A 25,866-nucleotide genomic window follows, 5' to 3' on the forward strand; every position below is an offset into this window, starting at 1 on the left:
AGCCCTTCTGGACTTTGAAGTGTTCTGACAAATCAGCTCCTCCCGCCTGCAACTGAAAGAGTGAAAAGACGCACAGCGTTGCCACATTCGAAAGACGCCTTCATTGAAAGGAAGTGCAGCTTCCTGGGTGTGTATGAAGTGTTTTCATAGCCAAGTGCTCATATATGTACAGTACTGTAATATTTGTTAGCGCTTTATGTCCTCCTGTCAAGGCCCCGAGGACTTTTACAGGTACCTGTTGCGGGGAAGACAGTCATTTCATATATTCACAGCAACATGCATTAATGTGCACAATATACAGAATGCATCTCCTTCTAAGTACTTTCGTGCCAGATCCCAAAGTAATAACAACACATGTGTACTTGTAAAGTGTGCGCTCTCCCACTGGGGCATATTAGTGCTGAATAACAGATATTTATAGTTACCTAACTCAATGGTTCTCCTTTAGTCGCCCTCAGGAGGATAAAAGGCTGAGTGAACCTGCAAAGGCTCAAACCTGTGGCCACAAGGTCACCCACAGATGTCTGAAGTGGCAATGGTAGATGGGCAATCCGCCTCGTGAGGATGCAAGGCAGAATTGATCCTGCCAGAGTTAATCCTGAGACTTGACGTTACAGCCATAACTTAATAGAGGGTGCAGTTTCCTCTGAGCTATCGTAGCATCTGGAGTTCTGGGTTCAATTGTGAAAACCATCTGGATTTTTGTGTTCAATTGTGAAAACCATCTGGAGTTCTGTGTTCACTTGTGAAAACCACATCTGGAAAAGTGTGTCCAGCTCTGTTAGCCTTGTTAGCTTCACTGTGCCCACCCAGTAGATACCACCTGCAGTTGTGTTCAGTTCTGGGCCCTGATAACGCGTCCAGCCCTTATAAATTACCTGTACCTGGACACGTTGGAGGTCGGTGAATCTTTTAACCGAGTCGGGCTCTCCTCATCCTCAATAGTTGAGTCACTCAGATCAATAATCAATAACTGTTGTAATCGGTAATCAGTACTCAATTAATAGATCAATATAATACATCGGAAATCAATAACAGTTGGTATTTCGGCGCACCATGACCTTTCAGTCATGAATAACCACACCAGTTTATTAAAAGTTAGTGAATTTATTTCCCTATATTAACAAAGCTAGCACGATATATATATGTCTCAAAACCAATTGATATATGTATATGAACATTACTAGCTGTCCATAACGGCGGAAGAAACGCAATCTACGTAAAATCTGAATAATGATACACTCTGTTATAGCAATGCAAATCACCAATGTGACTAACTGTATTTGACTAATTGCATACATTCGGTCAGCATAACAAGATTTCAATTCTTCATGATACATTGAATGAATACCTCGACTAACCTCTAATTAGCATTGGCATGTGGGACTTCATGCAAAACGAATTTAGTCAACACAAATTTGGAAAACTTCTAGCTAGGATCCTATCAAAAATAGCAGTTGGTACCTAAAAGGAAAAACACAATGCATAATACATTTATCCTTTCATATTTACCAAATACAATCAGAATTCAAGAAAAGTCTTCGTCCTTCAGGTACCGGTTGATCAGCATGGGGCAAGTTTCAAAAAGGGGGCAAAGTTAAGGGCAAGCTCTCTTGCAGCGGGAAGGAGAATGGGGCAAAGTTACTGCATGGGCAAGACGGGGACAAATCAAAGTTAAAGTCTCTAGGGTGAGAATTCTCAAAGTCTCTTTCTCTCAGATAGAGAAAAGGGCATCAGGGTGTCGTCCAAAATGGAGTCTGGCATCAGGCTTCAAACTGGCATCGAGGAAAATGGCTGACTTCTCTTTGTCCGGTGGGTTTAAGTAAGAAACATTCCAAATTCGGTAGGGTCTTCCATTGGAGGGTTCATAGGTTGGCTTCAAATTGTCCAATCAAAAATTGTCTTTTACTAGCGCCCATTTATGCATACACTGTCCTTGGCGCCTTGGAACACAAATTGTATCATGGTTAGCCAATTATTTTACTATCTGTACCTTCATTGTCCGCACCTGCAGAGACTGACCTTGTATCAAAGGGGATGTAACCGGCCTAGCACGAAACCTTGGAGATAAGTGTACCAGCCAGTTTCTACTGGAAAAATACAACTTCAAGCAAGAATATATTTCATTAATTCAAGGAAAAAAAGAATCACGCAGTTAGAATTTGAAACCAAGCAACTAGGCCAAAGCCTGTACTAAATTTAAGCTAAGCAAAACAGTTTTCAAACAAGAAATCATGGCATACATTTGCGATTATGACGGATTAGTACATTTTTAATACTTCATGATTAATAAAGCTCGTTTATAATGATGGCGAACTGCCCCGAGGGCACAATTTCCCTCGTACACTATTTCTTTTACTTAAAATCACACTTCAATATAGATGTCGGTTACACAGTATACATGAATATATGTCGAACCCTCTTTTTCTGCGTCATCAATCCCTCCTCTGATGACTAATTATGTCATCACATCAAATCTACCCACAAATTTTATTCCATTAAAATTCTGTATAGTAATTTGGCACTTCAGTCAATTCCCTTTTTCTTTTAGTCCCTTTTGACTTCTCCCTATAAATTTCCACCATTTTGTTCTCTATTTTCTCTTCTCTTTTTCTTTTGTTCCTTGCTTTTAACATTTTGAAAGCTTTCCATATTCCCCAAGAACCTAATAGACAAATTAATATTATTAATATTCCCTTTACTATTTTTAGTAACAATCCGTTCCAAACGTTGCTGAGCCAATTTCCCACAGAAGCAAATCCTTTTCCAATTTTCTCCCAAACTCCGGGTTCTTTCAATTCCTTTAAATCTACACTTTCTCTAGTTAAATTTGTAAGCATTGTTCTAATTTTTCCACTGTTGTCGGGTATATAGGTACAACAGTGATGCGTACCAAGCATTTTGCAAACGCCGCCATCCTTTGCTAAAAGAATGTCTAAGGCAAGCCGATTTTGAAGAGTCATAGCTCTTTCTGCAGCGAGTTCAGCATCCATCAGGATTATAGCTCCCGAAAACTTTGTCAACATGTTATCCACAATAGTAGACAACTTTCGTATTTTGATTGAATTCAATATGACTCCTACTGAAGGAATCATAGCTCCAAATATATCTCCTACCACACCAGCAGCTGTCTCCCTTTTCTGAACATGATGTGATTCAGACAGCCTTGGAAATTTCTTTAAGTCATCTAACTGGTAAACCTTTGGGAACAATATTTCCAAATAACACCTCCCATACCATCCTTTAGGAAGACGATAATAGGCGTTGAGTCCACAAATATAATATACTCCAGGAATAACTGGGTCTTGTCCATTCAGCATGAACGTCCACTTTTGTTGAAATGCGTATGTGTGTTTACATTCACTCGTTCCCACAAAAACTGTGTCATAATATGATGGAAATCTATGTATACAAAATCTTCCCACATGCAATGTATCTAAGGCTATTTTCCCTTGTGTCTTTATTGCGGCAAAAGCATAATTATCTACAGACGTCCTTTCGTGCAACTCCTTCTCTAATTTCTCCTTCATTTCGTTCTTTCTGTCGTCAGTGCGGTCTAAAAATTCTATTTCTATTGGTGAAAGCAAGCATGTAAGGTTCTCCCTATGTGCGTGAGCTGTGTGGAAAGGGGACATTGGTTCGAAAAATTCCCTCATTAATTTGGCAGACCAATCTCTAGCTATCTTACTTAGGTGTCCTATTATGGGGACATATGCAAATGTAACATCGTAATTAGTATAAAAATAATGAATGTCTTTTTGAGCATAAAATCTGGAAGCTACTATACTACATGTAATTCCATACGTAAGAGGCATGCTGTGATACGTTACCCCTTCCACTACTGAGGTAGGTATTTGTGTACACACATAACAATCTTTCGCATCCATGGTCTCAACATACTCACTCAGTAAGCGATAGAAAACGTTAGATGAAAGTTCCTTTTTATCATGCAAGTGTCTCTCGTCTTGCTCGAGTCTCTTCAGAGCTGTTAGTTCAGTAACGATAATAGGTTTAGAAGTAGAAGCATCATTCGTCTCACTCTCGCCTTTACCATGCATTCCAAGAACTATTGCTACAATTATTAGTACGCATGCGATCAGTAAGCCTATACACATGTATTTACAACACTTCATTTTACGCCCCTGTGTAGTGAAGCTAGTCATGATCTGTATAGAATCAGAAAGCTGAAGACACTTTATCAAAGCGTATTTGCAGGGTTTTTTTTTTTTTTTTTTTCTTTTTTTTAAAGTTGCAGGTATTCACAAAGCTGAACGAGTTCAATGTTCACACAGTTTCTTTAGCAGCTTAGTCTCTTGTCGGTTAGCAGCGTTGTCTCAAAATCGGTTTCAAAGTCAATCAAGTTAGCAACGTCTTAGCCGGTTGAAAAGTCAATCAGGTTAGCAATGTCAAGTTAGCAATGTCTTAGCCGGTAAAAGAAAATCAATCAAGTGATCAATGGTTTCAATCAACAGAGTCCATAAAGTTTTTATTTCCAAAATGAAGTTCTGCCTCTTCGTTCTCAAGGCTGAGGGATACGAATTCGTCTGACCAATCGTTATTGGCTACGTATGCCCACTCCGGACCGGAATACCTCCTGCTCGGTATCCTTTTTCTTTTCAGTTTTGCATCTCTCTTTGATTCTGTCTCACTGGTACTTTCCTCTTTGGCCAAGTCCTTTTCTTCACTTGATGTTGGTACCACGACAGACACTTCCTTTCTTTTCTCTTTCACTCTTGGCCCTTCACTGTCGTTCAATGTTTCTCTAGTTCTCAGTTTCACTGGTGATATACTTGGTCTTCTTTTTGCACTAGGTCCACTTGATGGGCCTGCGATCTCTTCTGAAGAAGCTTGAGCAGTTTCGTTTTGTTCTGCCTTGTCCTCTCCTTCTGGGGAGTCAATCAGGTTTTCCTTTTCTTTTTCTGTACCGTCTGCTTCTGGGAAAGCCCTCCTCTGATCAGGCTCTCCTGCTTCTTCACCTCTTTCGAGCCCTTTGTCACCGTTACTTTCTTCAGGCTCTTTGTCACTTTCAGCTGCTTCAGGCTCTTTGTTACCTTCAGCTGCTTCGTCGCTGTCTGAGGCTCCTCCTTGGTCTTACCCAAGTGAATCGGTTGCTTCGTCCTCAGAGAATATTTCTCCCTCCTCTATTTCTGCCTGTTCGCTTCTAGTTCTGTTTTGCTCTGCCTCAGCGCTCGGCACTTTGTTATCAGGTACTGGCAGTTTCAGCGCTTCAACTTCCTCATCTGTGGGACACAACACCCTCTTTGTGTGACTGGCGTGAATCCAGTTGGGAACTCCCGCACACTTCACAGCGGTGGTAGTCGTCAAAATCACTTGGAAAGGTCCTTTCCAACGGGGTTCCAAACACGACTTCCTCACGTGCTTCTTTATCACGACCCAGTCACCTGCTTTCAGGGTGTGTCCTGGACCTTGGATCGGTGGCAAGGTGGTTGCCTCCACCTGGTGAGAGAAAGATCGAACCACATCAGCTAGACCTTTGCAGTAGTCTAACACCATATCATCTGTAATATTCAAAAGCGCATTTGCAGGAACTGCTGGAAGTCTCATAGCTCTGCCCATGAGAATCTCGTGTGGGGACAATCCAGTCTTTCTGTCAGGGGTGTTTCTCATTGACATTAGTACCAAAGGCAATGCGTCAGGCCATTTCAAGTTTGTTGATGCACATATTTTCGCCATTCTCGATTTCAATGTGCCATTCATTTGCTCCACTAGACCTGATGCTTCAGGGCGGTAGCTACAATGCAGCTTTTGCTCAATGTTCAGTGCTGCACAAAGCAATTTTATTACTTCATTATTGAAGTGACTTCCCCTATCTGATTCTAAAGAGATCGGGAATCCGAAACGTGGTATTAACTCTCTCAAGAGTAGTTTTGCAACTGTGAGGCTGTCGTTTCTGCGTGTAGGGTATGCTTCAATCCAGTGACTAAAAATGCACACAATCACCAACACATACTTCAAGCCTACATGCACAGGCATCTCAATGAAGTCCATTTGCATCCTGCTGAATGGACCCCCTGCTCTTCCAATGTGGCTCAAATTTACTACTGTTCCCTTCCCTGCGTTCATCTGTTGGCAAATGACGCAGCGGTGGCAAACTGCTTCAGCAACTTGACGGAATTTGGGGTTAAACCAATCAGTTTTAAATAACCTAATCATGGCATCCCTCCCAAGATGAGCTTGTCCATGGTAAAATCTGGCTATCTGTGTCAAAAGGCTATTTGGAAGAACGAATTTCCCTTCACTTGAAACCCATAATTCATCTAGTCTCTTTACACATTGTGATTTAGTCCACGAGAGTTTTTCATCCTCACTGACAACATTCTGTAGGGATTTCAATTCGTCCATTGTATCTATAACTTTTAGAGCAAATATTTCGCTTTGTTCAAGTTCTGGTTCACTTATCAAATTCCATTCATCCCTGAGCAATATACAGTTCAATGCGCAAAACCTTGCGACTTGATCCGCATATCCATTTCCTAGGGAAACATAGGGGGTTATTCCAACTTTGGAGGAGGTGGTAATCCGTCCCAAATGTGACAGATTTACCACCAGCCGTATTACGAGTTCCATAGGATATAATGGACTTGTAATACGGCTGGTGGTATATCCGTCACTTTACCGTCACTTTTGGGACGGATTACCACTTCCTCCAAAGTTGGAATAACCCCCATAGTCTTGTCCCTTCGAGTGTGCACTGCACTTCACCACTGCTACTTCCCCTGGTAACTGAATGGCATGTAACAATTCTCTTATTCTTTCACCATTTTTCACTGGTGATCCTGAAGAGGTCATGAAGCCTCTCTGTGACCACAATTGTCCAAAATCATGCACTATTCCAAACCCGTATTAGCTGTCAGTGTAAATGGTAACTTTCATTAGTGCAGAAAGTTGGCATGCTCTAGTAAGAGCTACCAATTCTGCTACTTGTGCAGAGTAAACCCCTTGAAGCCAAGAGGCTTCCAGAACACCTGTTACAGTACATACAGCATACCCTGCTTTCAATACACCCAGTGCATCTCTTAAACATGAACCATCAACAAAAATGATTTGATCATTTTCTTCTAATTTGGTATCTTTGATATCAGGCCTTGGTTTGGTGCAAAATTCAGTCACCTGAAGACAGTCGTGCTCGATGTCTTCAGCGTTCTCAATTTCAGCATTTTCACTGGGAAACAAGGTTGCTGGATTCAACGTAGTGCACCTTTTCAGCTGCACATTAGGTGATCCCAGAATTATTGTTTCGTACCTTGTGAGTCTAGCACCAGTCATGTGCTGTGTTCGGGAACGTGTCAAAAGTATCTCGACTGAGTGAGGGACCATGACTGTTAATGGGTGTCCCATCACTATTCCTTCACTCTGAGTGAGGCTGATACCAACTGCTGCTACGGCGCGCAAACACCCTGGCAGTGCTGCTGCGACCGGATCCAAAGTAGCTGAAAAATATGCTACTGGTCTGTTTACATCACCATGGGCTTGGGTCAAGACAGACAAGGAACATGCATCACGTTCATGACAAAACAATGTGAAAGGCTTTGTGTAGTCAGGCATACCTAAAGCTGGAGCCCTGCACATGCATTCTTTCAATTCAATAAAAGCATCCATCTCATCTCCTTTCAGCTCAATTTCATCCAATGCATCCTTCTGGGTCAGTTTCAGTAAAGGTTTTGCTAGAGTTGAGAAGTTGGGAATCAATTGGCGACAGTAGCTCACCATCCCCAAAAACTTCCTCACCTCCCTCCTCGTCTTTGGTGGACTCATTTGAAGTACACTTGTTATTCTTTCCTTCATTATTCTCCGTGACCCTTTCTCTATTTGATGACCCAAATATTTCACTTTCTTCTGACAGAACTGCAATTTTGAAGGAGACACCTTGTGTCCATTCCTTCCCAAATGGTTCAATAGGGCAATGGTGTCGGCTGTGCAGTCACTTTCTGTCTTGGATGCAATCAGTAAGACATCAATGTACTGTACTAGGGTTGACTCGAATGGCAATTCTAACGCTTCCAAGTCTTTCTTTAGAATCTGATTGAAAATTGACGGTGACTCCCAAAACCCTTGAGGAATTCGACATCAACTGTAAACTCTGTCTAAGAATTTGAAACAAAAGAAAAATTGGCTGTCCTCATGAAGAGGCACCGAAAAGAATGCTTGTGACAAGTCGATGACTGAGAACCACTCGGCATCGCAAGGGACTTGAAACATTATCACAGCTGGATTTGGTACTACAGGGCAGCATTTAATTATGATGTCATTTATTTTCCTCAAGTCCTGCACAATTCGGACCTTTCCACTTGGCTTTATTAGTCCCATGATTGGTCAATTACATGGACTGCTTAACACTTCTTTCAGTACTCCCTGTTTTCCAAACTCGTCAATGAGTTGGGCGACTTTCATGAGGCTGTCTTGTGCCATATGGTATTGTGGGGTCTGGGGAAAGGTTACATTGGGTTTTACGGTCACTTTCACTGGTTCCACTCCTTTCACCAATCCCACCTCTTTTCCTGTCATATCCCACACTTCTTTTCCGACTGTTTCCCGTAATTCAGCTGGAATATCTGCTTCAGTGATCATCGGAAAAAGGGTAATCAGAGGATATTCTTCATCGACAGTTTCCATCTCATCCCCTTCTACACTGTCCTCTTCTTCCCCATCACTGCTCGTCTGAATTCTAATTCCATTGTTCGAACACATAATCGAACATCCCAATTTGCACAATAGGTCTCTCCCTAACAGTGATATCGGGCTTGATTCACATACCACAAAATTATGTGACCCTTGATAGTTACCAATTCTGACTTGTACTGGATCTGTGATTGGGTTCGTCAGGTACCTGTTTGCTACTCCCACTACTTGAACTGTTCTCCCTGAAAGTGGCAGATTTGGTACTTCAATGCTCCTAACATTGGAACGTGTAGCTCCTGTGTCAACCAAGAATGAAACACGATGGCCCATAACTCTTCCCTCCACATACGGGCCCTTTTGATCAACTTCCAAGGATGCTGCAAGCACACAATTTCCCTCCTCATCTGAACTTTCACTCTCCCATGCATCGTTTATTCCATTCTCACTGTGTAACGGGAACTGATGTACTGTGTCATCTTGATTCATTCCTTGACCCGTGACCTGTTGAGGAAGCATTGCTTGCTGCTGATTCATTGGTGCTAAGGGTATTTGCATTTGCTGATTAGGTACCATAGGAAACTGCTGTTGCATTGGCTGCAATTGTGTCATTTGCACACGAGGCATTTGCACCTGTTGCGGTTGCATGGGTTGTAGACCCTGCATCTGGTTCATATTGTTTTGAAAATTTGGATTCGGACCTCTCAGTTTCGGTCCTCTCATAGTCTGAAATGCATTGACATCATTGCTTTGCTGACCTACACCTTCCTGCACCATCATTGGGCACTCCCGTTTCCAATGCCCGACAATTCCGCACGTGTGACATGGCATCACCTTCTTCATTGCCTGTATACCATTTGGAATCATAACGGTATTCAAATCTGGACAATTATTCACAAAACCTCCTCGACCTCTGCCTCTCATCTGTGGCTGAAACATAACATTTCCATGTTGCTGCTGCTGCGGCATCTGTTGTTGAAACCCTTGCAAACCTTGTAAACCTGTCTGAGCTGCTCTGAGCTGCATCACCATCACCTTTTCCTTCAATCTTTTCTGCTTTGTCTCAATCTCATCACTGCAGTATTTTGCATAATTCAACACTTCATCGATCGACTTTGACTGCCAACAAATCAAATGCGATTTAATCATCTGGCTAATTTCGGGTCTCAGCCCTTCCACAAACCTGAACACAAAATGGAGCATGTCTTTTGGTTCAATCGTTTCCGTGCCACTGTAATTTTTAAACGCTTTCAACAACCTTTCATAATACGCGTGTATAGATTCTTTAACCTCTTGAGCGGTCCTGTCAATCCTTTGCCAATCCACATTTTTCGACGCAACCTTGGTTTTCAAGTGCTCGATCACCTTATGGTATAAACTCATTACCATAGGTGATGGCGCACCTGTGTCCCTATCTCTCTCTGGTTCACTCGTCGGCCAACCTACAGCCCTTTTACAATCTTCCCACAAATCAGCCGGAACCACAATTTCAAATAAGGTATTCAGGTCTTCCCAGAGACACTTCGCAAGCTTCACAAATCTATCCGTTTGTTGATACCACTCAATCGGCTTCTCTCTCAATTTGGGAAAGTCATCCGTAAAGGATTGAATATCGCACCTGTGCCATGGTACATGCACAAGTTTTCCCCTTGCTGTCTCTCTCATTGGTAACATGGTTATCAGATCGTCATTCTGTTGTTTTTTCTCACTTCGTTCTGAAGGGTTTTCCTTCTTTTTATCCTTTTTCTTGACCCACCTGCTTTCCCACTTGTCTAAACATCTCCAAACCTGTGCACTCTGCAGTATTTCTTTAAGGTGTGTTTTCATCCCTGCGGATCTCATGTGTTCAAAATCTTTTGTCTCAAAGTCTAACCTGTAACTTCTGCTCAGGTGTTTGGTCTTACCTATATCGATCTCGTTTCTGTCTGCAATTTCTTGTAACTTCTTATGTATGTTGCTCACTTCTCTTGTAATCCTAGGGCACATGTATCTTAGTTCTTCCTCTGTGTATGATTCTAATCTGTTCAAACCCATTGTTCCCTCTACCAGTTTGTCTGCCTCCATACCCAACCTTATTTTATTCAGGTATTCTTCTCCCTTCCCGCTTGATGTACTCTGTGGGGAGTTCAGGCTGTTGAACCATTGTGTCAACTGTTGCGCGTTCAGTCCCATCAATGTAGCAGTTACATCAACTGCCATCGACGGTTTCTGTAATGTTTCAGTCTGTGAGGTTAACGGTACTAATAGTGGTGGATGTGACCTTACCACGGTTGACGGAGCACAAATTGGAATTGGACTAAACTCCGACAAGGACCCAGATCCATTTGGCAGTGCCGCTATCGGAGTTGTCTCTGGAGTGGTTTCTATGCATCTTCTCCCTGTCCCATTCTGTATCATTAACCCTTGGTCGCTGGTGCTTGAATTTGCCTGTATGTACAGTGGTACTGGTGGACCTACAGTGATAGGTAGAGATATTGCATCTGGATTCTGTCTGTTCCCCGAATTCTGTGGCATGTTAATCCCCACATTGTGGTTCATCATTGCTGGCATACCTAACTGGCTTTCTACCACTCGCACTTCTGGTGTCTGCTTTTGGGGCATCGAGAACTGTGTTGATTCAGCTTGAATCAATGTCGGTCTCTGATAGTTTTGTCCTCCCTGCGCCATTGAATCGGAAGTCATTCCCACATTATGCTCATCGCAATAGTGCCTTTGAACCTGTGGCTGATAGTTATCAGAAGGTTTCAATGTTGGCACGTCTGGGTACATCCTCTGAACCCGTGGTATTCGTGGTGAGAAAGGCATGTCAGAACTGCTCGGCCTCTGAGATCTTCTCAAATTTGGCGTCACATTACCCTGTATTGGTTCTGGAGGGGCAGTACTAATGCTTGAGCCTTTTTCGCTTTCCACATATGGTGGTGGGCAATCATTCAGTAATTGTATAATGAACTCCTCATCATCTGACTCGTCTCCCCTTTTCGAGTTTCTATTGCTCTCTCCTTCCCTGGACTGACTCCTGTTTGTCTTACAGGTGGCTTTCCTTCCTTCCGTCTCCTCTTCCTCGGCAATCGCTGGAAACTATTTAATTCCCTGCAATACGTCTGATCTTCAAACCTTTTGTGTGCTGTCCCATCTAGCATCCGCTAGAGTCTTTTCTACTTTCCTTATCCTTGTCTCAAATTTCTTTTTTTGTTGATTTCTAGCTATTAGCTCCCAAATTGCCAATGCCTCAAACTGTGCTGGCCTTGGGGGTACTTTCATGTCGTATAGCGCAAACCTCAGATTTTCTAAAACCCTTAGGTTAAACGACCCGTGGATAGGGAACGCTACACTTCCATGTTTTTCTGTTAATTTGCACCATTGCTTTAGCCAAAGACACGGCGCTACACCCTTTTCTTCAATGACGATGTAAGCTGGTGTACCCTCAGGCGGTGTTTCTTCTCCTACATTTGCTTTAATATAAACATCTCCCCTCATGGCACTCTTAAATGCTTTGAAAAATGTCATCCTTCCGTCTTTTGTTTTTCTGACAATATGTAATCAATAAGTGACTTTAATTCCCGGAATACTCTTCGCTTGCCTTTCCCCTTCCAATTGCGCTTCACGGACTGCGTCCAATCCGTGCGCGACCCTTCTCACCAACCGACCTATCCCATCGCGGCTCCTAGTGACGTCACACTCACACACTGCGGCTGACAAAGTCCTGCGGCTTGTCCTCTTTTCATTCGGCTTCACTCATAAACTAATTTCTGCAATATAACGCGAGCACTTAACCAAAAGAATAAAACAGATCTGTCGGTTTACTACAGGAAGGGTAACACAACCGCTTCAGAAACCTTAGGGATTTTTCACTAGCCTCGGCAGTTATTCCATCTTTCTCGGTTTCCCACTTTCGCAAGCAAAATTTGACCCGCAAACTTTACTCTCAACTGATCAATGAACTATTCTAGTGCACTTTAGAATTCGTCAAATCTCAAAGTCTAAGTTTTCTTTCACTCTGCAACATTCATACCGACTTGTTGACCACGTCCGATCAACCTATTAAACCGACCAGATCACAACATCAAACAAGTGTCACATACACTTTTCAACATACTCCGGAGTCTCTTGACCTCGCAGGGCCCGTCTCAACATCAACAACCACGTGGACAATTTTTCTGCTCAAAGCGCCACACACATGTGAAGTTCGACGACTTCCCTACTCTCACACCTTTGGAGTAACAGTCCTCTAATATCTTTTAACCCCCCTTAAAATCCTCACAAACTTCTCAATTAATCTGCCGTGATAAGCTGTGCAAGCGCGAAACCCTAACTTCACTCATACCGTCACTAGAAACGCTGAGACCGTTCTCATACCTGCATGTTCCTCATTCGCAAGCTCTGAGATCCCGGGAAAGTCATCGGGGACTTAGGGCATCATCATCTCTCCAACTTGTTTTAACAAAGAAAATTCTAACCTGACTCTGTCTATTGTTCGGATGAGGTCTCAAAGGGCTAAACCATCAATCTCTGCTACCATCTACTGATAACGCGTCCAGCCCTTATAAATTACCTGTACCTGGACACGTTGGAGGTCGGTGAATCTTTTAACCGAGTCGGGCTCTCCTCATCCTCAATAGTTGAGTCACTCAGATCAATAATCAATAACTGTTGTAATCGGTAATCAGTACTCAATTAATAGATCAATATAATACATCGGAAATCAATAACAGTTGGTATTTCGGCGCACCATGACCTTTCAGTCATGAATAACCACACCAGTTTATTAAAAGTTAGTGAATTTATTTCCCTATATTAACAAAGCTAGCACAATATATATATGTCTCAAAACCAATTGATATATGTATATGAACATTACTAGCTGTCCATAACGGCGGAATAAAAGCAATCTACGTAAAATCTGAATAATGATACACTCTGTTATAGCAATGCAAATCACCAATGTGACTAACTGTATTTGACTAATTGCATACATTCGGTCAGCATAACAAGATTTCAATTCTTCATGATACATTGAATGAATACCTCGACTAACCTCTAATTAGCATTGGCATGTGGGACTTCATGCAAAACTAATTTAGTCAACACAAATTTGGAAAACTTCTAGCTAGGATCCTATCAAAAATAGCAGTTGGTACCTAAAAGGAAAAACACAATGCATAATACATTTATCCTTTCATATTTACCAAATACAATCAGCATTCAAGAAAAGTCTTCGTCCTTCAGGTACCGGTTGATCAGCATGGGGCAAGTTTCAAAAAGGGGGCAAAGTTAAGGGCAAGCTCCCTTGCAGCGGCAAGGAGAATGGGGCAAAGTTACTGCATGGGCAAGATGGGGACAAATCAAAGTTAAAGTCTCTAGGGTGAGAATTCTCAAAGTCTCTTTCTCTCAGATAGAGAAAAGGGCATCAGGGTGTCGTCCAAAATGGAGTCTGGCATCAGGCTTCAAACTGGCATCGAGGAAAATGGCTGACTTCTCTTTGTCCGGTGGGTTTAAGTAAGAAACATTCCAAATTCTGTAGGGTCTTCCATTGGAGGGTTCATAGGTTGGCTTCAAATTGTCCAATCAAAAATTGTCTTTTACTAGCGCCCATTTATGCATACACTGTCCTTGGCGCCTTGGAACACAAATTGTATCATGGTTTGCCAATTATTTTACTATCTGTACCTTCATTGTCCGCACCTGCAGAGACTGACCTTGTATCAAAGGGGATGTAACCGGCCTAGCACGAAACCTTGGAGATAAGTGTACCAGCCAGTTTCTACTGGAAAAATACAACTTCAAGCAAGAATATATTTCATTAATTCAAGGAAAAAAAGAATCACGCAGTTAGAATTTGAAACCAAGCAACTAGGCCAAAGCCTGTACTAAATTTAAGCTAAGCAAAACAGTTTTCAAACAAGAAATCATGGCATACATTTGCGATTATGACGGATTAGTACATTTTTAATACTTCATGATTAATAAAGCTCGTTTATAATGATGGCGAACTGCCCCGAGGGCACAATTTCCCTCGTACACTATTTCTTTTACTTAAAATCACACTTCAATATATATGTCGGTTACACAGTATACATGAATATATGTCGAACCCTCTTTTTCTGCGTCATCAGCCCACACCTTGGGCACTGTGTACAGTCGTGTGTACAGTTGTGTTATGCATTGCCTGGATTGTTGTGCCCAGTCCTGGAGGACTCATCTAGGATGTAATGTCCTATTCTGCAAGCTACAGCTTGAGCACTGCGTCCTTCTCCAGAGGCAGCATTGTGTGTGTCTCATTGTGCAGCACTTACAAGAGAAGTTGCCTTTTCATAAGATAACAGGTGTGGTGTGAGTTCTAGAGGTCTCAGGTGGAGTACTGCATCCCCCTCTAGGGGTAACAATGGGAGAACTGTGTGTAGTCAGGTATTTGCTGTGTTGGCCACGACAGAAATGTAGCCAAGTTTATGGCTTTATCTTTATTCTTTTGGGGCCAGATGTAGGAAAGCATTTTGCATTCGCAAACGGTGCGAATGCCTGTTTGCGAATGCAAAATGCCATTTCAGAATGTATGAAATACATTCTGAACGCAATTTTGAGGACTTGCTAAAATAGCGATTCCTTAAAATTGCGACCCTGTTTAGACAGTCACAAATTGCGACTCTTTAAATTAGAAATCGCAAATAAGGATTCCTTATTTGCGATGTCTTAGCACATGTATGAAGCAATTCCTAAATGCGATTTTGGCATTTAGGAATCGCTAATTACCACAAAGTTGAACTTGGTGGTAACCATGTTCAAAATTTAAAAATGCATTTAAAATGCATTTTTAAATTGTACATGTAAAGCACACATGCCCTTTTGGCATGTGTGCACCTTACATGTGCCCCAAAACTTTTTTGGGTTGCAGCAGAGGGGGCTTTAGCCCCCGAGCACCCTGGGGTTTTGCATTTCCAAAATTGCGATTCCTGGTTCAGAAATCGCAATTTTGGAAATGCAAAACAATTTGCATATATGGCATAGCTGCGAATAGGGCCGGTATCGCAATTTGCGATTCGGTAATAGCATTTGTGATTTTTAAGAAATCGCTATTATCTATTTGCAAATGTGATACATGGCACTTTGCGAGTCGGACATAGCGATTTCTTAAAAATCGCTATTTCCGAATCGCAAAGGGCTGTGATGATACATCTGGCCCTAGGTTAGGGCTTTGCTGCCTGAGCAAAATGTTTGTTGCTGTTAGCACTGCCATAGCACTGTAATATTTTCATTGTATGGAAGTGAATATCACAACTGCTGACGGGTGCACCACGCATTCATCTGTTTGTTTCTCTGACATGTTGTCGTGGCATTCTTAGGATTGGTTCCAGGACGTTGTTGAATCGTGAACCTACATCCCTTTATTAAAAAATGCTATTGATTTATTAATTCTGTGTCCTGCATAGGAGGCCAAGAAAGTTACTATGACAGTGACGTGCAGCTGAATTCATCTGCTTGTAAAGCATTTCTTTTAAAGCTCAGGCTAAATCCGATATGTGCCCAAAATGTGCTCACTGCAGCCGAGATGACACGAGGCAGGTGTGAGTGCTTTGGTCAACAGTGAAGCGCTTCACTGGTTGGAGTCCTAATACTGCCAGTGTCACACTTTCCCTGTTAGTGCATGTTTTCATGTATTTACATGTGTCAGCAGGCACACACTGTGACAGTTTTTCTGTTGCCTATGCCATGCACTCTTAATATAGTGATTCCCTAAGTGCATTGCTGCACCTTGTCTAGACATAACAGAACGTGCACTGGATTTACACCTGTTGCCAGTTCCAGGCTTCAGTGAGAGGTCGCCATATGAGTTAATGTTTTCAAAACTGAATACTTTTGTTGGCTGCATTTTTTTAGTTCGTCCAATCTCTTTTATTCACCGTCCTTGTGTCAGCACTCATTTGTTAGGTTTTGTCTGCACAGAGCTTGCACTGTGCTTGTTTTGTTTTTCTCCCCACCCCTTTAGTTAATCTCTCCCTAGCTGCACCCATTTCAAGCATATTTGTCTGGAGGTTTTTTTTTCTTCGCCCTCTGCCCTTTAACTAACCTCCCCGTTTATAGTACCATCAGTAACAGCCAGTGCTTTAAATGGAACAATAGAAGTGCAGGTACTCTGTACCAGAGTACCTGCTTGTTTCTGAGAAGTGTCGGTACTCTCCAATTAAAAGTATTAAATTTTTCTTGAGATGTGCCGGTACTCTTCCTCTCAAAATAAAAAAGTGCCGGTACTCAGTACCGGAGAGTACCGGCCCATTTAAAGCACTGGTAACAGCACAATATACTGCCTTTCTCAATAAAGAAGCCACGTCATAACACTTTCAGGGAGTTTCAGTAACATATATTACACACCAAACTACAATTTACAACAAAAACAGTTTATTATTGATCACAGAGGCACAGAGGTTTAACGTATTGCATTTACTAATGCTTGTTTATACTGCAACCACTGTCAGTACTGCAAGCATAGCTCACAACTCACTGCATTTCTTCAGAAAGTGCACGTTAATAGTAAAAGCTTTGCATGATTTCTGGGTTATACTCTCAGGTCCACCAGGACTCTGATCTTGTTTGCTCTGCTATCTCTTGTTCAACAAAGAAAAACAGTCTTTGTACTTTCTAAAGTCTGTAAAAGTCCCTCCCATTTCCCCCCTCCACTGTTTCCTTCTCTTGATTCTTCATCCTGTAGCCAGTTTTTTTCTCCCTTTCTCGCTCCCTCTGCACTCGTCCCCTGTCTAATCTCAAACTGCCCCCTAATCCCCAATATAAATACTCTCCTATTTTGCTGTCGTTTCCCTCTTTTCAGCCTATATTTCACTCTCTCTATCCTTCGCTCTGGACCCTTTTTCTCCCAGTGTGATCTCCAACTGCCCCTCTTCACCCCTCACAATATATTCCATTTACTGGCTCTGCTCCCTTTCTTTAGTGTCTTTATCCTTTTAAAGTCTTTGATTATCTCTGTTTTCTCTCCCATTCTGCTCTGTTTCCTCCTTGATTTACCCACTACTTGAGTTGTGCTTATCAGCCTAATAGCTGTTGTACTCTTTAGACTATATTAAAAGTGCATGTTAGAGCAATATAGCAGTAATATTTTGGTAACAAACTGCACTTGTGTTAATTGTGTAAATCGGTGACTTTTTTGCAATTCCAACCACCATAACCATAGATTATTGCTAAAAGTCCAGTTTTTCTCACCTCCTCTCCATTTTGACAGTTTCTACCTGCTCTCACCAAAGACAGTTTGTGGATTAGAAAGATGACAATTCATCTCCTCCAGCGATTGCCTGTTTGGGCCTGTTTGGGCTGGGAAAGGCCATAGGCAGTCTGTTTCATAATCGAGAACCACACTAGAAAGAACAGCCGCTAACCGCCATGCACACAGGTCTTGGCAAACACTCGCCTCTTTGTACCAACAAATAAGGTCGATCCACCCTCTACACACTCACCAAACACTATCGCGACACCACTCATGCGACACACTCCTACAAACTCTTATACCCCGATATCAAAACACACCCACACAAACCACAACTCTGTACTACCTAGACCTAATACACATTTTTCTCATATTCCACAAACAAGTTCCCTCAATCTCACAAACTCTCATTTTCTCAAAGAAAAACTGTCCACTACCCTGTGCCTACTCCTACAAGTACCCTTCCACCACTCTCAACCTTTTCTTCAACTCACTTTACCAAACAACTATCACATTCTTCATAAAGGACATTAACAACATTACTTTTCAACACTCCCATCGACCAGTAAGACAAACTCTGCCCCCTACTCAGGGTACAAAGATCTTTCAGACCCACGTTTATCCACTCTCATGCTACACACAGACTACCCTCTGACACTCAAACCCACTGCCTTCTCGTTCAAGATACACAACTCGGCAGTCCTTCACACTCCGAAGTCCTTCACACTCAAATCGTACACATCCAGTTAGCAACTCTATTCAGTCAGTAGCTGAATACCAGGTAATACTGCACAACAAAAACAAGACCAAACTCACATACACTATACATCTGAATGAAATTTCACACATTCAAAACCACCCACCCATCCCAAAATACCAACACTGTTAGAAATGGGGTCTTTGGTTGGCAGTCAGGTTACCCCCGGTCAAAGCAATGACCCTCACTCTAGTCAGGGTAAAGGAGAATCACCCTCAGTTAACCCCTGCTCACCCCTTGGTAGCTTGGCACAAGCAGGAAGGATTAAATTCAGAGTCTAGGTATAAAGTATTTCTACCAACACACACACACTACAAAATGACACACCACAGGTTCAGAAAAAGGGAATATTTATCTAAATAAAACAAGACCAAAACAACAACAATCCAACATACACAAGTCAAGTAATACATTTTAAAAGCAAAAGAGTCTTAAATCCTTTTGTAAACAGTACAACACTTTTAGCATTGGAAAGTACCTGGGTAGCATCAAAATAACATGCAAGGGCGAGTGTGCGTCAAAAAAGGTTAGCGATGCTTCGATTTCTCACCCTCAAGCGAGGCTGTGCATGGTTTCTCTTTCTCCAGTTGCGTCAGTGTGTATAAATATTTTCCTCTCCGCAGGAGAATGATGCTTCGATCCGGACAGCACTCGGGTCCGGGCAGGCGTTGCGCCGTTTTTTCATGTCCAGCAAGGTTTGCGTCAAAAATCTTGACGCACGGTATTAGCAAAACTGTGTTGTGTGGGTCACGATGTTACCAGCCTCCGTTAGCGATGTGGCGCGTCATTTCTCAAGCCGCGTGCGTCGATCTTCAGCTGCGCTGCAGACGGAGCATCAATTTCAGCCAGGAAGCAGGCGGCGCATCATTTCTTCAGCTGCGAAGCAGGCGCGCGTCGTTTCTTCGGCCGCATCTTGGAAATTTCCCCGCACCGCGGTCAGTGCATGGACTTTCAGTCTTGGTCTGCCAGCTTTACCTGTCAAGGCTCCAGGAACTGGATAGGGCACCACTTGGCAGGGCAGGAGTCCTACCAGAGAGTCCAGGTGCTGGCAGGGGAAGTCTTTGATGGCGCTGAGACTTCAACAACAGGAGGAAAGCTCAGGGCAAGCCCTTGGAGATTTCTTCACAAGCAGGAATGCACAACAAAGTCCAGTCTTTGCCCCCTTTCACCAGGCAGACGCAGCAACTGAAGGATAGCTCCACAAAGCACAGTCACAGGCAGGGCAGCACTTCTCCTTCTCTAGGCAGAGGTTCCTCTAGATTTCCAGAAGTGATCTAAAGTCTGTACTTTTGGGTGCCCTTCTTATACCCATTTTGGCCTATGAAGTAGGCTTACTTCAAAGGAAAGTCTATCTTGTTTGTGAAGTCCTGCCTTGCCTAGGCCAGGCCCCAGACACACACCAGGGTGTTGGAGACTGCATTGTGTGAGGGCAGGCACAGCCCTTTCAGGTGTGAGTGGCCACTCTTCCCCTCTCTCCTAGCACAGATGGCTCATCAGGATTTGAAGGCTACACCCCAGCTCCCTTTGTGTCACTGTCTAGAGAGAGGTGCAAACAGCCCAACTGTCAAACTGACCCAGACAGGGAATCCACAAACAGGCAGAGTCACATAATGGTTTAAGCAAGAAAATGCTCACTTTCTAAAACTGGCATTTTCAAACACACAATCACAAAATCAACTTTACTGAAAGTGTATTTTAAAATTTTGAGCCCAGACACCCCAAACTCCACATGTCTATCCGCTCCCAAAGGGAATCTAAGCTTTAATCATATTTAAAGGCAGCCCCCATGTTAACCTATGAGATGGATAGGCCATGTAACAGTGAAAAACGAATTTGGTAGTATTTCACTGTTAGGACATATGAAACACATTAGTATATGTCCTACCTTAAACATACACTGCACCCTGCCCAAGGGGCTACCTAGGGCCTACCTTAGGGGTGTCTTACATGTAAGAAAAGGGAAGGTTTAGGCCTGGCAAGTGGGTACACTTGCCAAGTCGAATTGGCAGTTTAAAACTGCACACACAGACACTGCACTGGCAGGTCTGAAACATGATCACAGGGTTACTAATGTGAGTGGCACAACCATTGCTGCAGGCCCACTAGTAGCATTTGATCTAAAGGCCCTGGGCTCCTGTAGTGCATGGCACTAGGGACCTACCAGTAAATCAATAATGCCAATCATGGAAATCCAATTACATACACATTTTATATAGAAGCACTTGCTCTTTAGCTCTGGATAACAGCGGTTAAGTGCCCAGAGTAACAAAAACAGCAAAAACTGAGTCCAGCACACATCAACAACCTGGGAAACAGAGGTAAAAAGTTAGGGGACACCATGCCAAGAATGTCAAGTCTAACAAACACACATCCATTCTGCTCTGAATATCTACATGAATAACACACATTTAAACCCATCTCTCACACCTTGCATGCAACAAATACACCAGTCGTAAAAGCTGAAAACATGAGGCAAAAATCCCACACACCTATCATCCATTGCTGAATTCAGAACCATAAAATATAACACTCATGCTCTACCACCACACCTAACACATACATCTTCTACCTTCAATATACACTCCACTCCACTCTTCATAACCTAGCATCACCCCTGTCGATCACACAAGTCAGACACATCTCCATAGCTCAAAATCTTAATTTTATACAAACTCACTACCACACATAAAGACAGACACAACAAATGTCTTCTATAACTTTTGGAGGAAGATGATAATGAACAAAATTATAAATATCTAAGCGTCAAGCTGTCAGTGAAGGGCCAAGTGGATAAGGTAGCCAAATCAAGTTTCTTACAATAAAAATTATACAACATATATTTCAACACCTCGGACTCCCCCACATGGTTCAAGCTAACATCTCTCTTGTCCTATCAAAACTGCATTATGCTTATGTTCTATATCATGGCTTACCTTTATCAACTATTAGGTTACAGAGTTTTCAGGACACTTCTGATAGACTACTCCTACATGTAAATCCACAAACACACACATCCCCTGCTTTGAGGGCCTTATAGCGTTCACCAGCTGCCAGTACTCATTTGTATCACTCACAAGCAATATATAAAAACAACTACTCTTCATCAGAAAGATAATCACCAAATACATAAAACAAAGGAACTTACATACAAGCAAAATATCATGGGTGAAACATCTATTTCTGTTCAAGCAGCCAAGCTATGGAATTTATTACCCACAAATATAAGATCCACTGATAACCTTCTCTGTTTCAGTAGATTAGGCAAGAGCTGGCTCTTCCACACATAACCACTATATTCTTCACAACACAACAGAGTATCAAAACAGTATGTACAAGACATTAAAAACTCTGCTGTATGTTGTGTGTGTGTAAATATGTATCTATCTAACTATATATATATATATATATATATATATATATATATATATATATATATATACTGAAAAAATCAAAGGTTACAGGAACTTAATAGTTTGGTTCTAGTTTGGTTCTGAATTTACTCATACAAAACCATAGAAATTCAGCAGTTATAGTTAGAGTTTATTGACGTAACTAAAACATGCACCCTAAATTAACTATAACTTGCGCCTTCTCCTTGCACAGTTATCTCATCAATAAGTTTATTGCAAATGTTGCAGTGATAATATGAAAGATGGCATAGAATATGCCATCAATGTTATAATATGTGGAGTAATTAGCTGTGCATGGCGAAGGCGCGAGTTAAAGTTACCTTAGGGCATGAGTTTTAGGTACCTAACAGAACTCTAACTATAACTGCTAAATTTCTATGGTTTTGTACGAGTAAATTCAGAACCTAACTATAACGTCCCTGTCACCTTTTTGTTTTCAGTGAATTTCTCTTTTTTTTTAATGTATAGTAAATTTAATTACTATACGTGAATCCAACCACTGCCGCGGATGGCCTTTGGCTGTGTGCGCGTGGCTACAGGGCCAATCCCCCCCAACTTGCACTGTGCACTGCCTTCTCCCATGCACAGTAGGGGTTGCCCACAAGGGTTGACCTGCAGCCAGTCCTTGCGGCCAACCCCCCCTAATCACTCAACTCGATGTTGTGCATGGACCTTTTTGTGAGCACGGCAGACGTTAGCCACGGCCTCTCTGGATGTGAAAATAGGTGTGAGAAGCTGTATCTTGGGGTAAGAGTGGCTGTCAGAGGGTGTGTCTGGGCGTGAGAGTGTGTACATCAGTGTTTTACTGGGTGCGTCAGTATGTGCACCGGTCTGTACGTGGTACTGTGAGTGGCTGTCAGAGGGTGTGTCTGGGTGTGAGAGTGTGTACATCAGTGTAACTGAGTGGGTCTGAGTGGGGGCATGAGGGTCTGACTGGGGCTGTAGGTGAGTACAATAGGGTCTGAGAGGGTCTGTGAGTGGGTACGTGAGTGTCTGAGTGGGTCTGGGAGTGGGTGCATAAGAGTCTGAGTGGGTGTGTGTGTGGGAGAATTGATTGAAAGAGAGATAGAGAGAGAACGGAAGTGAAAGGGAGAGTGATAGTGTTTTTAGGCTTTGCTGTCTGTTATACTTACAATGAGTTATTTGTCTTCAATTTAAAATAAGAAAATTAATTAGTTAAAAAAAAAAAAAAAAACATTTTTGCTACGAAAAAAAAACGGAAACGAGTCAAGTTGAGCTTGAACCACCATAGCTCAATGTGAAGGTCTGCAACCTTCACACTGAGCTATGGGTTTTTTCCGATTTTTTTTTAAGCCCTTCATGGGCTTTCAAGCACTACGAGGGAGCCCTCAAGGGCTCTCCCATGGTCCCTATATATTTTTTATTTATTTAAATAAATATTATTTATTCAAAATTATAATAAAAAAAACCTTTACAGGCTTCCTGGCACTGCGGGGGAAACTATAAGTCCTCCCTGACAGTGCCATTGCTTCAGCAAGCACTGAGCTGCTTTGACAGCAGATCCGTGCTTGCAGAAGCATTTCATCTTTGTCCCCTGCACGTGTGCAGGGGACAGAGATGAAACCTTCGGATTTTGACAGCGGGACCTGCTTTAAAGGTCTTGCTGTCAAAACTCAAAGTGTTAGCTGTGGCCTGGTTGCAGCGCTGCAGTGCTGCAGCTAAGCCACAGCAAACAGCTATGTCCCGGGGTAGGCACCCCTGAGACATGACAGGAGCTGGCCCTGGGCGGTGCGGTACCCGGAGCCATCAGAGACTTCTCGAGAGGGGCCACGTGCCCCCCCTCCAACATTTACATCACTGCTGGGGTGGTGGTCCGTAGAGCTTGGGGGTCCCAAAAGGACCCCCTTTCATTTTTTTTACACAGGCCTCCCACGTGTATTTGATTAGATGCCCCAGGGAGTGGTGGTCATCAGGGTGCAGGGGGCCCAAGCCCCCCACATATCGCAAATAAGGCAGCCCTGGGGAGATGGTGGTCCCCAGGGCAGAGGGCCGGCCATGCCCCTTAGCATATTATATAATAGAAGCCATGGGGGTGGTGGTCCCTGGGCTGCAGGAGGCCACGGGCCCCCCCATATATAAACATTTAGGACCTGGGAAGGTGGAGGTCCCCAGGGCAGCGGGGGTCACGTGCCCCCGCACATAAAAAAAAATGAAAGCTCCAAGGAGGTGGTGGTCCCCAGAGCTGTGAGGGGGGCCGAGAGACCCCCACACACAAATCTTTTAATGCCCCGGTACCTGGGCCACCCTGGGGCCTTTAAGAAATACAAGCACTGGAGCCCTCAGAGACCCCCACCAGTACTAAGGGGTCAGGGTATCTCTCCTTTCGCCTCTTTTATTTTTTGTAAACTTTTTTTTCTGGGTCTCGGCTCAAGCTGAGTCCAAAGATAGCTGCCTAGTTTGAAATGTTGGCAGCCAATCAAAGCTGTGCATTTCCCAGCACGAGCTCATCTTTGATCGTGAATACTTCACTGCCAGAGATATACAAATTTGAATTTCCCTAAATTTCTTAAAAACTACTGAACAGATTTACACCAATTAACAAAAAGCACAATTTGCGTACCCATGGCTAACTTTCTGACAAATTTGGTGTAGTTCTGTCCAGTGGTTCGGGATGAAGACGTGTTGACAGTTCCTATGGCAATTAACATGGGAAACGCAACATTTTCTTTAGCCCCCTTTTTCCCGGTCCCTGCTTGACGGATTACCCTGAAACTTTCCATGAACACTAAGATTCATGAGGACACTTTTATTGGAAAGTTTTGTCAAGATTCGTCAAACAGTGTCAAAGATTTAGGCAAGTCAAAAAATGCTTTTTCTATGGAAACATGGTCATCGCTATAACTACCTACCGGCGACTGCCACCAGTACAGTAGGTAGCATGAGTATATATATATATATATACACTCATACTACACACATATATATATATATGTACATGTTTATATACACACACACACATATATATATATATATATATACACACACACACACACACATATATATATCAGTTAATCTCAGCGCTATATAAATACTATATACGATTCACAAATACTGAATCTTAGATGCAAGTTTGAATAACTTAAACATGAAGATACAAATTTTACCTTAGTTGCAGGCAATTATATTTCACAGATCCGTTCCTATAAACTTGCAACCAGGGGAAGGGTTGTGGAGCACAGGACTGGGCCTGCTTATCCTGAAACCAAAATAAACACAAAGGGTAGTTTTCCTTTAGCCCAGAAAAGATGTGCTGTGTTTCGTGTCAGGTGATAAGAAATCCCTATTCCTGCTTAAACATAAACTCCAGAATGCAAGAGCCAGGGGCAGAAACCATATGTGGAAAGGATGGAGCTCCATGAAATGCAGGTAGGACAGAGGCAATGCCACTCAAACTAAACACTCTAGGGTGTAACAGCTGTTCTGGTTTGGGTCCACAATGTCACTTTCTCCTATGGGACCACCTGTTGAGCAGGAGCTATACATTATTATCTCACAGCCTCTATTCCACACTCTTTCCATACCTGTGAATCAATGAGATAGTCTGGATCTTTCTTTCAGATCTTCTTGTACTTTATTCGAGTCCCTCTTCTTCCCCTATCATGTGAAGGGTTCAAGTCCTTTTCTTGATGTGTTCAGGATCCTCCATCCCCCTGGGGTAGGGAGATCAGAAACATATCCTGATTGGTTCTCGCTCTCTGCTGCAGCGTGAGACGTTGACAGTTTCCATCTGAGATATTGTTGAGTATCTGATGTACATATCCAAACATGGTCACGTTGGTTGTCACAAGGCTGATAAGACTGGAACCAGAGGGGTGAACTTTTAACCTGCAACA

General features: G+C 42.7%; 1 protein-coding gene across 1 annotated transcript in view; it reads right to left on the minus strand.

The window, feature by feature from the left end:
- The window catches only part of LOC138247087 (chemerin-like receptor 1), an 85,083-nt gene extending 59,435 nt beyond the window's left edge, over positions 1–25,648 (minus strand). Inside the window, exons 1-2 of the mRNA XM_069201834.1 lie at positions 25,555–25,648; positions 25,138–25,229 (exon numbers count right to left, since the gene is read on the minus strand). The gene's annotated coding sequence lies outside the window, so the exon portion shown is untranslated. The remainder of the gene's footprint in view (positions 1–25,137; positions 25,230–25,554) is intronic.
- Positions 25,649–25,866: the final 218 nt, after the last annotated feature.

This window comes from Pleurodeles waltl, chromosome 7 (genome assembly GCF_031143425.1).
Source record: "Pleurodeles waltl isolate 20211129_DDA chromosome 7, aPleWal1.hap1.20221129, whole genome shotgun sequence".
Classification (NCBI taxonomy): domain Eukaryota; kingdom Metazoa; phylum Chordata; class Amphibia; order Caudata; family Salamandridae; genus Pleurodeles; species Pleurodeles waltl.